Here is a 13,913-nt window from a genome sequence, read left to right as displayed (position 1 = left end):
TAGCAATCAGGAAAACATCTGGTGAGGACAGTTAGCTATTTCCGAGAATTTTACTTGGGTTTGATATCAGAAAGGACAAAATCTGGTGAAGACAGTTAGCTTTTCCGAGAATTTTTCATGAGCATTCATATCAGCCAGAAAGGGCGAAGACGGTTACCTGAGGACTGTTACATATTTCCGGAGAGTTTGCAGATCAGACAGCAAAACCGTTAGGAACGGAAATAACTGGTTTGGTATGCTTGCGTATATAAAGTACGGTGTTCTCTCCACATGACAGTCTTCGTGACACAGACATCGCACGATCATGGACGTACAGTTATCCGCTGACGATCTGTTATTGCTATATCGTGATGGATATTTCACAACACCTAGACAGTTACGGGAAGTGTTGGTGCAAATTGCGCAAAAAATCATAACAGGAGAAACAATCTCCTTGATCGAGGAGTATGACCGGTTACTACAAACAGTGACAACATCCGTACCCGATCTTTATGGAGCAGGTATTTCCGAAGAATCACCAGGTCCTTCATCAACACCCGATCCTGTATCCCCAGCTACCGAGGAGAAGCAGACAACCGCATTTGAGCCTGTTACATCACCAGGACGTCGCACCTGGATTAGGCTTGGAACCTGTGCCAGGACCGTCATGGAGACCGGATCCCTTGCCCCCAGCAGAACCGTCATCCCAGAGTGTTTCTGTAGCAGATAGAAGAGGTAAGAAAAGAAAACGTGCTTCAGTGTCTCGTGAACAGATAGGGAATATAATATTACACAACATTCAAGAACGTGAATATCCTAAATTCCGTTCCAAAGGACGACGTGTGGAATTCAGTTTCTCGCACCCTCCAGAAAATGTCGATCCTCACACATGGATCCGCGAAGGTGTCGAAAATCTTCTCACCTACGTTAAAAAAAACACCAAAGATGAAGACAAGATAGGTTTAACTCTGTCTAACATATCTGACCCCACTGTGAAAGATATTTATGTCGGGTGGCACAGATGTGACCAGTTACACAGTGATATGGTGTGGAATATCATGTATAAAATATTGCAGAGTGCGAAAACATTCACTGCTACAGATCGCTTAATTTTGCGCGCCGACCATGTCGACATACCTGTCGGAGGTGGCGGAGGTAAAAAACATATTGTTTACCTAATTACATGCTAAGCACGCAAAAAAGAAGTGTCGTCGGTGTGCCGAATAGAAGGAAACCACTCTGTTTAGCTGAAGCTTTGATCATAGGAAAATCCCATGCTGATAATGATCCGTCCTATTCACAGTATCGAAGAAATAGAAATCTTCTCAAACCTGTTTTCGAACTTATGCGTAAAGCAGATGTAGATCTCACAGACAATACGTGTGCAGGAAGCGGAATTCTTGAACTGAGAAAATTTCAGCAAGTTCTTGCAGAATATAAAATTGTTGTATACAACAATCTTCGTGATGTGAAAGATGTTTTGTTTGAAGGACAGGTTGAAAATGCTTCCAAATATATATACCTTCTCTATGATAACACTCGCCAGCATTATGATGTGATAGTGAACCGTGTTGGAGCATTTGCGGCAAAACAAGAATGTCGCGGGTGTAACGAACTCATATTTCATAGACCGCATAATCATCTGTGTAAACAATTGTGTTCTATGTGTCGTTCAACTCCGCCGTGTGTGCCTGAACAGGGTGTTCGCAGAATATGTCAGACATGTCACAGAATTTTCAAAAATGAAAACTGCTTCACGAATCACGTTTCTACACCATTCCGAAACGGTACAGTCTGTAGTGAAATCCAACAGTGCCCCAGATGTTTCAGAATTATTCTAACAAGCAATACATATGAAAAAGTGCATAAATGTAATATGAAGTTCTGTACTGTATGTAACTGCGTGAAACCTATAAATCATTTCTGTCACATGGCTGTACCGAAAAGTAAAGTGAATTCGAAATTTCTATATATATTCTACGATTTTGAATGTTATACAGACATTCCTTACTCTGAGAAAGAAAAAACGTTTCTTCATGTTCCGAATCTTATTGTAGTACAGACAGCCTGTCACTCGTGTTACAAGAAGGAGGATTTAACAGTTCCCTGTTCTGTTTGTGGAACCAGAGAGTTTATATTCTGGGATGATCCTGTGGACACATTTCTGTCCTATCTCGAATTACAGCACAAGTTTTCCAACATAACCATCTGTGCACACAATGCACGAGGCTATGATTGCACATTTCTGCTACGGAGAATGTTGGAAAGAGAAATGAAACCTCATGTGATCTTAGACGGTACCAAAATCATCAGTATGTCATACCAAAATCTTCATTTTGTGGACAGTCTCAACTACGTTCAGACAAATCTTGCTGGATTTTCCAAACTTTTCGGTTTGCCTGTTCAGAAAGGCTATTATCCGCATCTGTGGAACACCTACAAGAACAGAAATTACATAGGACCGATGCCTCCTCCTTCTGCATACGGCTATGAATATATGAAAACAGTCGAAGATCAGCACCGTTTTATGTCTTGGTATGACATTGAATGCAGCAAAAATGTACCTTTCAACAACAAAAACCAACTTCTTCAATACTGCATCAAGGATGTTACCCTGTTGAGACAAGGATGTTTGAAGCTGAGACAGAATTTCCTAGACATATGCAAGATCGACATTTTCAAGGATTGTCTCACAATAGCATCTGCCTGTTCACTAATTTACAGGCAGAAATTTATGCCGGCTAACACTATAGGAATAATACCTAAAGAAGGTTACCATCATGCAGATAAGATGTCCAAGTTCGCATTGAAATGGTTAACCTACGTGGAAGAACAAAATGATGTAATACTTCTTCACGGTGGACGTACTCGTGAAAAATATGTCATAGGAGGGCGTTACAGAGTGGACGGTTATCACGAGGAGACGCAGACGGTGTACGAGGCGCTGGGCTGCTACTGGCATGGTTGTCAACGCTGCATATCAATTAACAGGGATATGTATCCGAAAGGTGACGAAGAAGATGAAACCGATCAGGATAGTAACAGTGATAAACATAGTGACTTGTTGAACACTGCAGCCTTCAGATACGAGACAACGTGTCGTAAACTTGCGGCTCTACGTTCTGAAGGATACCATGTTGTCACAATGTGGGAATGCGATTTCAAAAAAATATTGCAAGCAGATCCTGAACTCGACAGACATCTATCGTCACATCCTATCGTTTGCTGCATTCCTTTAAATCCACGAGACGCCTTATATGGAGGAAGAGTTGAAACAGTCAGGACGTATTACAAAATCAAGGAAAATGAAAAATTACAGTACTATGATTTTACAAGTTTGTACCCTTATGTGAACAAATACTGTGCCTATCCTGTCGGACATCCTGCCATATTTCTAGGAACTTCTATTCCTTCGGTAAATGAGGTTTTGAACATGGAGGGGCTCATAAAATGTACTGTTCTGCCACCAAAAGCCCTTTTACATCCTGTTCTACCTACAAAAATGCATGGAAAACTGATGTTTGTCTTGTGTAACGAATGTGCTATCAGATTAAAATGTGAAGGTACGTGCAGCCATTCCGATGAACAACGCGCACTTTCGGGGACTTGGGTCATCGCCGAGGTGCGTAAAGCTTGTAGTTTAGGCTACAGAGTACTGTCAGTGTCGGAAGTGTGGAAGTATGAAACATCGATGTACAACCCTGCCACAAAAACTGGAGGACTTTTTGCTGGTTATGTCAACACCTTCTTGAAAATAAAACAGGAAGCGAGCGGCTGGCCTTCATGGTGTCAGAACGACGAGGATAAGAAGAAGTACATACAGAAATATTTCGATAAGGAGGGTATTCTATTGGAAGAAAACAGTATCGAAGTCAATCCTGGTAAACGTACTCTGGCTAAACTTTGCCTTAATTCTTTATGGGGTAAGTTCTGTCAACGGGACAACCTTTCCCAGACGACCATCATCAAGGAATCGAAAGATTTTCTCGATAAAATGACTGATCCAAATATAATGATTGGAGGAGTCGTATTCATCAATCAGGACACCGTTTTAGTGAACTGGAAATATGTTGAAGAGGCTGTCAGTCTGAACAGGAAAGTAAATGTTCCTATCGGAGCCTTCACAACATGCCATGCTCGTCTGAAACTGTACGAACTTCTCGAAAAATTGGGTGACAGGATATGTTATTGTGATACAGATTCTGTAATTTACGTAGATAGTCCTGAAATGGAATATCATCCCCAGACAGGTGACGCACTAGGAGAACTCACCGATGAATTGGCAGATTTCGGACCCGGTGCAGTTTGTGAACAGTTTGTTTCAACGGGACCGAAAAGTTACAGCATGAAAATAACAAAACCGTTCTGCGAACCGCAGTATATCTGTAAAGTGAAAGGAATCACATTGAATACCTCCACATCGGAATTGGTCAATTTTGATACCATGTGCGACATGATAAACAGTGAGCAACCTGAAGTTATGGTCGAAAATATTTTCAGGATCAGAAGAACAAAACAGTTCCAAGTAATCAGTACATATGAAAAAAAGCTGTTTCAGCCGGTACTGTTGAAACGACGTTTCGACGATGAACATTTATCGTATCCCTTCGGATACTGTGCTGACTAAAATATGTCTGTAGAGGTCAAGAGTTTGAACCCTTCTTCGGACAGTCAGTGTATAAAATGTGTTTACAATGTGCCAGATCTTCATTTTTCTTCAAATCTCCAGTATAAAACATGTTTCCTAAACTTTCCCATCCTTTCACCATGATGGTCTGCGGAGCATCAGGAAGTGGAAAAACTACTTTTGTGACAAATATGGTCGACTCCATCGTTCATCTTGTCGAAGGATCCGTCAAGAAAATCGTATGGTGTTACGATCAGGAAAACAGTATTCCGCAAAATCTTCGAGATGTGCAATATCATAAAGGGATCGTCGATTGGCAGTCGTGGAACGGAAAAACCCCTACTCTCATAATCCTGGATGATCTTATGATGGTTGCTCAAGGAGAAAAAGTCGCCGACCTTTTCACAAAAGGCAGTCATCACAAAAACATTTCGGTGGTGTTCATAACACAGAATCTTTTTCATCAAGGGAAAAATTGCAGAGACATTTCGCTGAACGTGAAGCATTTCGTTATTTTTAAAAACCCTCGAGATATGAACCAATTCACTGTGTTTGCACGACAACTTCATCCTCACCGCATGAAGGAACTCGAAAAAGTATATATAGATGCTACCGCTCAACCTTTCAGTTATTTGTATATTGATCTTTCACAGTCAACACCGGATCCTTTACGTTATCAGACAGACATTTTTAACCAGAATTACTCAACTGCATATCTTCCTCAGGAATGTTTAAAACATCGAGATGAGGAGAACGAGGAAGACACGTACCAAATCACGTTCTAACAGGAATAGACATTCGTCTTCTTTCAAGAAACATTCACCTTTCTTGCACGTGTTGAAAAATTCACCGACCAAAATCCGTAAATCATTATTGAAAAGTGCTACGAAAAAGACAATTCGTTTCATCAGCGAATGCTGCCTGAACGTTTTAAAAGGAAACGTGAAAATTAAACCGTCCACAAAACGTCGTCTGACACCTTACAAGTCGGTCTTACGCAATCTCGTGAAACCGAAAGTGAACATCGAAAAACGAAGAAAACTACTTGTGCAAAAAGGTGGATTTCTACCCTTACTTCTAGGTTCTTTGTTATCGGGTCTTCTCGGTACTCTCATTCCTCATTGAGAAATGACATCTTCCTACAAAAAGATGATCGTCCTTTCACCGGAACAGTTAGCACGTATTCGCGGTTCCGACTCGTCTGTAACTCAGAAATTATCCGTTCTGGATAAAAAAATGAATGATATTCTAAAAATGAAAAATATATCAGACGATCAGAAATGGCGTCTTTACAGAAAGGAACTGGACGAGTATTTATGGCTGAGTCGAAAATCCAAAGAACCATTACAAATTCCTATTGTTCAAGATAACGACCGTTCTTCTACTATTTCGCCAGGATCGACGTTCTTTCCTCCGAACCTGGCTGAGACGTTATCCCGTAATACACGTCATCAGTTACAAAATATCATCGACGAGTACCAATCTACGGCTCAACATTTGATAGACGAACGTCAGGAAAAAACACTTCCTGATCCGAAGACGTTGAACTTCTCAGCGTCGTCAACGGAAAGCCCTGGACCGTCTCATCGACAGAAACAGAAAAAGAAGAAGAAAGCGGCTGTCCGTGTTTCCAGAAAAACTACACCGTTTCTGAGAACACCTGACGCATACAAGCTGGTTCCTCTGAGAAAAAGCCGTAGACAGAGAGATCAGTCATGGGAGTCCCTAAGTTAAAACACGATAAAATCCTCACCAAAATATATTACGATCCCCGACAACGTGCTTCATTCTCATCTGTAGATCGTTTATGGAACGCGGTACGGGATAAAAATATATCCCGCAATACGGTGAAAAAATGGTTGATGCACCAGGAAACGTACACTCTCCACAAACCTGCAAGGAAAAGGTTCCCCCGAAATCATTACAATGTGTGGAACATAGACATGCTTTGGGAAGCCGATCTCAACGACATGACATCGATACAAAAACATAACGATGGATACAGATATCTTCTGACAGTGATCGATGTTTTCTCAAAATATGCCTTTGCATTACCACTAAGAAATAAAACAAGCAATTCGGTAACCGAAGCTTTCAAAATTATTTTCGGACAAAGCAGACGAAAACCTGTCACACTACAGACCGACCAAGGAACGGAGTTCACAAATTCTACATTCCAGAAGTTTTTAAAAAATGAGAATGTAAATTTCTCGATCGCTTCAAATTATCCTGTGAAAGCAAGTGTAGTGGAACGTTTCAACAGAACATTGAAAGAACGAATGTGGAAATATTTCACATCGAAACAAACAAGACGTTACGTAGACATTTTACCGCAACTTCTCGAAGGTTACAATACAACTATCCACAGTTCCATAGGGATGGCACCTCGAGATGTGAACGAGTCTAACGTTTACATCGTGTGGAAACGTCTCAACAAACCTGACAGACATATTTCACAACCGTCTTCAGATCTGAATGTTGGTGATTTCGTACGAATCTCTGTCGTCAAAGGACATTTTGAGAAGGGATACGAACAATCGTGGTCACGAGAACTTTTCAAAATCCACTCCCTTGTTCAGCGATCACCTGTACCTGTATACATATTAGACGATTTAAACGAAGAACCTGTAAAAGGCACATTTTACAAACATGAACTGCAAAAAGTTTATTCGGATCCTGACGAAGAGTATAAAATTGATAAGATTTATTATCCTGTATCCCTTCTATTTATACCTTCTTTTTTCTACGTCACGATTTCCGTTAAACATACTTCAAACAGTCGCCCTGGAAGGTTAAACCTAAAACATGCTAGGACATGATTTTCAGACCACACCCAATTCCAGGAATTTCAAACTCATCAACGGCCCTCGGAGAAAAACACCACCTTCCCCAGAATGACTCATCAACGCCATCTCTCTTCAAACAACAAAAACACGTACCCAAATTCCCAGAATTTCAGAATCATCAACGCCATCTGTCTTCAGACAACAAAAACACTTAACCAAATTCTCAGAATTTCTGGAATGCAAACGCATTACCATTCCAAACCCATTACCCAAACCACATCCATTAATTCTCACAACATTTCCTCGAAACAACACTCGACAAACCCCATTTTCCAAGAAAAGGCACTTAACATTCACCGCACCACTTAAAAGCCTCATCAACGCCATCTGTTTTCAGACACCGGAAATTCCGAGAATCTCCCCAACCCAAATTCCCAGAATTTCAGAATCATCAACGCCATCTGTTTTCAGACACCAGAAATTCCAAGAATCTCCCCAACCCAAATTCCCAGAATTTCAGAATCATCAACGCCATCTGTTTTCAGACGCCGCGGGAAAAACCCGAATACTTTTCCAACCAATCAAAACGCTCCTCGCAAATTAAGCCACGCCCATTTTATGACGTCATCGCGAACAACAATAACCCTTGCTTGCCCACACAACTACATCATCAATTGATCTTTGATCGATCTTTTCCAATCAATTGATTTATCGACTCCAAGGCGGTACACTAACTACTCATATCATTGTATGCTTGCCCTATTAGTACCTCTTTTGCTGTTGTGCTCAATTAATTTTCACTAATTGGCAATTTTCTTGAAGAGGCCTAATAGAACAAGATACGGCGGTATGAGAAATATGTGAATTAAAGATATTTTAGCAATATACGACGTCTTAAGAAAGGCATATTCGGCTCCAAAGTACTTTGTCTAATGCTTACTACCATTCCCTATTACTGGCAAAAAGAGTTAAAAATATTGACATATTGAAAAAAATTGACTTGTTCCCAAGTGTTCACCGAGTTCAGACATTTGCACATAGATGGCCCTGTTGTTGTTGCTTATCAAATATATATATTTTTTTGGAATATCTCTAAAACAGGCAAATTTTGTTTACTGTTTTCTACAATTGGCAATACTGACATGTATTACACACCAGATGAATTCAAGGCACAGAGACCCATGTTTGTAATCAACACTTCAAAAAGGAAACAAGTTGTGGTGAATGACAGGACAAACATTAAAATTATCTGTGAATTCCATGAGGCATTACCTGATGACACCATATGTAGTGTTATTCTCATAGGTGAAAAATCATATGTTTATGATGTAAGAAATGAGAGGGTCACAGAGCAATTCTAGAGGGTCTCTGCATATTGCATTTTTTTTAATAAACAAATTGAAGCTGGTATCCAATTGACCTTAAACCAGAAGTAAATATGTATGGGTATGTGTGTAGGTGGCTCTTATAAGCAGCTTGGCCTAGTTTTAAGTGTGGCCAAAAAAAATATCAAGAGGGGCATATTTTTAACAAATTTATGGACAACAATCTCACAGAAGTGCCTTTTATAAGTATAGGCAAATCAATCTGAGGGGGGTCATACTTTCTCATGGAATCCATGAGGGCTTTTTTACAAAAATCTTGGATTAGACAGGGTTCCACACTTGAGCAAAAAGCTCATATGGGCATGTTGAGCTTGTTTTAAGTATAGCCAAATCTGCTTGAGGGGGGTTCATACTTTCTTGAGTTTATAATACAGTCAATACCACTACTATTTAAATATAGAAAATTACTGTTCTGATTTCAACACGTTCATCGGAAGTGAGCTCCCTACCAAGCCTAAGACCCATAAAACTTTCTTAGAATCTCCAACCCATTATTTAAAGCTGACGCTAAGGAGACACTCAGCACAAGTAAGAACAACACATAAGCCCGCATCCAGCATAATGGACCATTTACACGAGGCTAATTGTGAAGACATTCCACTAAGCCAATCCAATGACAAAGTTGAAGACAATCCAATGAAAAATTTGAGACCATTCTAATTTAGTGGAGTGGCTTGAGACAATGGCTGGAGACATTCATTCACATTCCATTCACACGATGCCAATGTTGGATTGGCTTAGTGACATGTCTTCACAATTGGCCTCGTGTAAATGGTCCATTATGCTGGCTGCGGGTCCAGGCGCCAGAGCTCCGATGGGAAACGTACAGTAGAACGAAAACAACGCAGACCCGCGAGTCCTGTGCATCGTACTCCCGCGTGGAGGGGAGGGGCATGCTTTGACAAATGTTCAGTAAAACTGAAAAACGTTTCTCAGATAAGGAGTACAATTAAGAAAGCCCCCTTTTCGACTGCGACTAGAAGATCACTTGCTTGAGATGGTTCACTTGGACAGCTCTGCTTAACTGACAAGACTGAATTTAACAAATACATGAAGTGAATCATGTTTTTTCTAAAAATCGAGTTTCACACATTGACAATAGTTTTTTTTAAATGTCTGTACGTAATGCAATCTATTTGCTTTTAGTATTTCACCTCTGCATATATTATTAAAATAACACATCAACTTCACTTACTGTACCAAAAGAGTTTTTTTTAAAAAAAACAACAACTTAGTGGATGTTATTTTCAGAATCCACAAAAAAATTAAGGAATTTTGGGGATGGTTCCGGACCCTGGACCCCCAACCTGGATACGCCCTTGCGAGGGATTAGGGTTGAGTGTCCCCTCATCCCTGATGTTTCGGGGAATCACACATGCATGCTATGTATAAATATCCCAAAATAGTAGTATCCTAGAAGTATCCACTGACTCCAAAACTTTTTATGTGATTGATTGCAGGATATTGCACCATACTTATGCTAAATATATTGCATAATGTAGTAATTAATTTTTATTATGAACAAAGTCGAACAAGATGTGGAACGTGCGCAGTAGTTTGGGTGGCCGTGAACTAATTAATTTAATCAATGTAAGGGACAGTGTATCCCATAAACATTTCATGTTGTAACACTAGTATATGTGCAACTGGGAACAAAAAAATCTCGGGGTCGCAGATTCAAACCTAGTAATCAGCCATCCTATCACATTTTCTACAGTTCTCATTCCTGTAAGGTTAGTGCTGATGTTGCACCTTTAATACTTAATAGACAATGAAAACTCCAGTAGCAAACAACCTGGTTGTGAACTTTTGTCTGTAAAGGAGAAATGTGCATATTATATGTACGAATATTGGCTACGTAAAATTGGAATCTCCACCCTCAAAATAGTCTCGCTCGTTCCCTATCACCTCACTCGTATTGGGGAGTTATTGTTTTCCAATCATCGTTACGTTTAATCTAACTTTATAAATATATGACGTTAGGAATAACTTTTCAAAACTGTCATGAATTTTCAAGAATGTCACTTACAATTGTCAATTATAATCAACTTTATATGCTATTTCGAGCGGGATACATAGTTCCGAAGCACTGAAAATGTCTCCTCTCCCTCGGAATCGAACCCTGTTCCTTTAATGATAAGACAACTGCATTAGCCACTACGCTATCATCGGTGAAAAGCGAGTTTTTGTAATGTTAAGTTATTCTCGGAATCGTAATTAAATGATAGCAAAATAACCAGTTAAAATATCATACAAGCCATTAAAAGTATTCTCAATGCTCCTTAAAACGATTTTTGTTTTTTTAGATTTTAAAATAGCGAAATGATTCTTGGGAAGGCAGGCAAATAAAATATTACCTCCCGGCTGGCCATAGGTGGGGACCATACAATATACCCAGGGCCTGTAACCAAAATATTTTCAGAAGTCTGAAAAAATCGAAGACTTTTGTTCCTTAGTCTGAAGTATAGTGTTCTATACAATCGCAAGTTTTTACTATTACGTAAGAGCAATAAGCAGGCAGATCGAAACAAGAAATGTGTGAGGTTCTAAATTGGTGTTTCTTTTCATGGTTAGACGTTCATAATATTTAATTTTAACCGAAAAATTCAAGACAAAGCGAGGGAAAACTTAATCGTCTTCCGAAATGTCCCTCTGGACAAAGCTTTCCGGACAAGAGGGTTGTGGACATGCAACAGCAGGAGGGATACAGAGAGAGTGAGGCCAGGAATTCTTCATAGGATATTTGGTTCCTCCACAACACCTGTTTCGCGGAAATATGTCGGCTTGGATCTATTTCGGAACTGCAGACCGTTCCTATCTGAGTGCACCGACCTCTTCCCCCCCACCCTGGAGCATTGTTGCGAGCGAAGGTATCTAGAAATTCTGCTGAAACTGGAAACAGTAAGAGAGAATTCCTGGGAGGGACAATTCACGTTTACATTTGCTTTGAAAAGACGAAGCTGCGATTCTTTATCTACTTAGTACTTCCTTCCTTGTTCTTGCTGTTAGCAGAAACTTCAGAAAAATATTTTCTTAAATTTTATCAGAACCAAAAATTAGAAGACAAAATAGTACAATTTTTTGACGCAACTGGGGCAGGGGAGGCGGGCGCAAATGACCATATTGCCCCCCCCCCCAGTCGATGATGGCGGTTCCGACGTTCCTGCCTTTTACAGAATCTACAAAAATGTATTTCTCTGAATAGTCCCTTGTGTTGATATTATAAAAAATAATATCTCAACGTTGCATAATAACTTGGAACGGCAAACAAATATTCAGCAGTTAATACACATAACTTGAAAACAATGGAATATGATTAGTTCAAGGCCTGGACTATCTCACCATACAATTGCACTGGGAAGGATAATGGACTCTGTTCCTCCTTCATGCTTTTGGATTTCTGAATTGAATTGATATTCCATCCAATTTTTCTCTTCATGTTAGAATTTGAAACCAGCGATTCCAATGTCTCAATTAAAATTAATTTCACTATTAAGTTTGGAAGTGTAGTCCATAGATTTGTAATTTACATGATTTCAATTTGTTCAACTGAAACACACATTTTCGAATTATTTGACGCTCGAAATGTAGAACTAAAACTGCTCAGATCTTGGAATAGGCACAGTCATCTCCTTGGCTACTGTGATCCATGTGAAACAATGTTGAATACTGTCTCACTCATAGTCTTGGTCCAAAGGGATGAATTTGGTCATGTCAAAATGTCTGTCCTGTAAGTCGTACATTATATTTTCAGCACAATTTCTCAACAAACGCACATAAAGTAAAGTAACAGAGTGCAATTGTTAATTAGTGTTAGCTACCAACGAGATGCTTTGGGTTCTGGCTACGGAACGCGCAGGTTCGAGTCTCCTAGGGGAAGAGTAATAACTTTCCTTCTGAGGTTTCGCACTGTGTATGGGACCGGTGGCCACCCACCATAGTGAGGATATTTGAGAGCAACGAATGAGTAGCGTAATCGTAATGGAAACTTACAAAAATGACTGAGGGGGTCGTCGTGGGGGTTTTCTAATTGCGCACTGTATTATTAGTAAAACACATTTTATGTGTGTGTTGTATATGGTATGAAATTTAATTAGGAAAAGCGATGGATAATGTAATATTTATACAAAGTAAATTAATGTATTATGTTCTTACAACAAATGTAACTATTATAGAATAGGAAGCCAGTGCCGAAATTAGCCGTAAGTTTCTTTTTAATTCCTCGCAGTAGTAAATATTGTTACAAATAAAATCTAAAAATTTAGATCCTCAACTCAGGTGGATAAGAGACCAAATTATAATTCCCAGCTTGCATTTACCTTCGATTATTAGAAGTATCATTCGACCGAAAAGCAATCTCTGACTGTTGGCTGATAAATGTGACGTGTCTAAAATACAGAAAAACGTAACAGCATAATTGTTCCTTTATTTTTGTTTTGTATTTGTATTGCTTTTGTTTTATTTCAAGTATAATTTACCCTTTGGCTATTCGCAAAGATGGAAATGAATGTTGAGTAGATGAAATGGATGATCACAAATCCATGTGGATCTCAAACAGTACAGAGTAATACACAGATTGTTGGTTGTTGATTGTTGGATTGTTGTTGATCCCTTCGGCCCTCGACCCGAACTAGCACTACACTGAGGCTCCGGAAATTCCGTTGTCGTTAATGTCTTCAGCTTTGGACCCCAACTGAAACTAGTAGTAGACTTCGTTACTTTACGGTATTTAATACTTTTCATCTTCGAATCACTAGATCTTATAAAGCCACCAATGGACACTGACTGATCACTAATCGACTGTATGAACTGTCATCCTTACCTTTGAATTCTCATTAACCGATTCTGTTGTACAGATCAACTTGGAAATTGAAGCCGCCTATTTTAACCTTATTATATTCTAGAACGTTCCACAGATAAAACGATTCGTTAATGTTGGCAGTAGTTTGACTCCTTTTCTTATTAAAAAACGTTCCCTCTCGCGCTTTCCAGAGATTAAAAAAAATACAATGAATCGCCCTACGTGTGGCGCTACGTTTGCAGCTTCCAAATGCTGACAAGTCTTTGCATAGTGCTGCGACAACACCGAAAGCGCAAGAAAAGTATTAATGCAATATTATCAACAAATGGGTTATA

The sequence above is a fragment of the Lepisma saccharinum genome, chromosome 29 (genome assembly GCF_977018435.1).
Source record: "Lepisma saccharinum chromosome 29, izLepSacc3.1, whole genome shotgun sequence".
Taxonomy (NCBI): Eukaryota; Metazoa; Arthropoda; class Insecta; order Zygentoma; family Lepismatidae; genus Lepisma; species Lepisma saccharinum.
The sequence above is the reverse complement of the archived record's forward strand: the minus strand, read 5'-3'. Positions refer to the sequence as shown.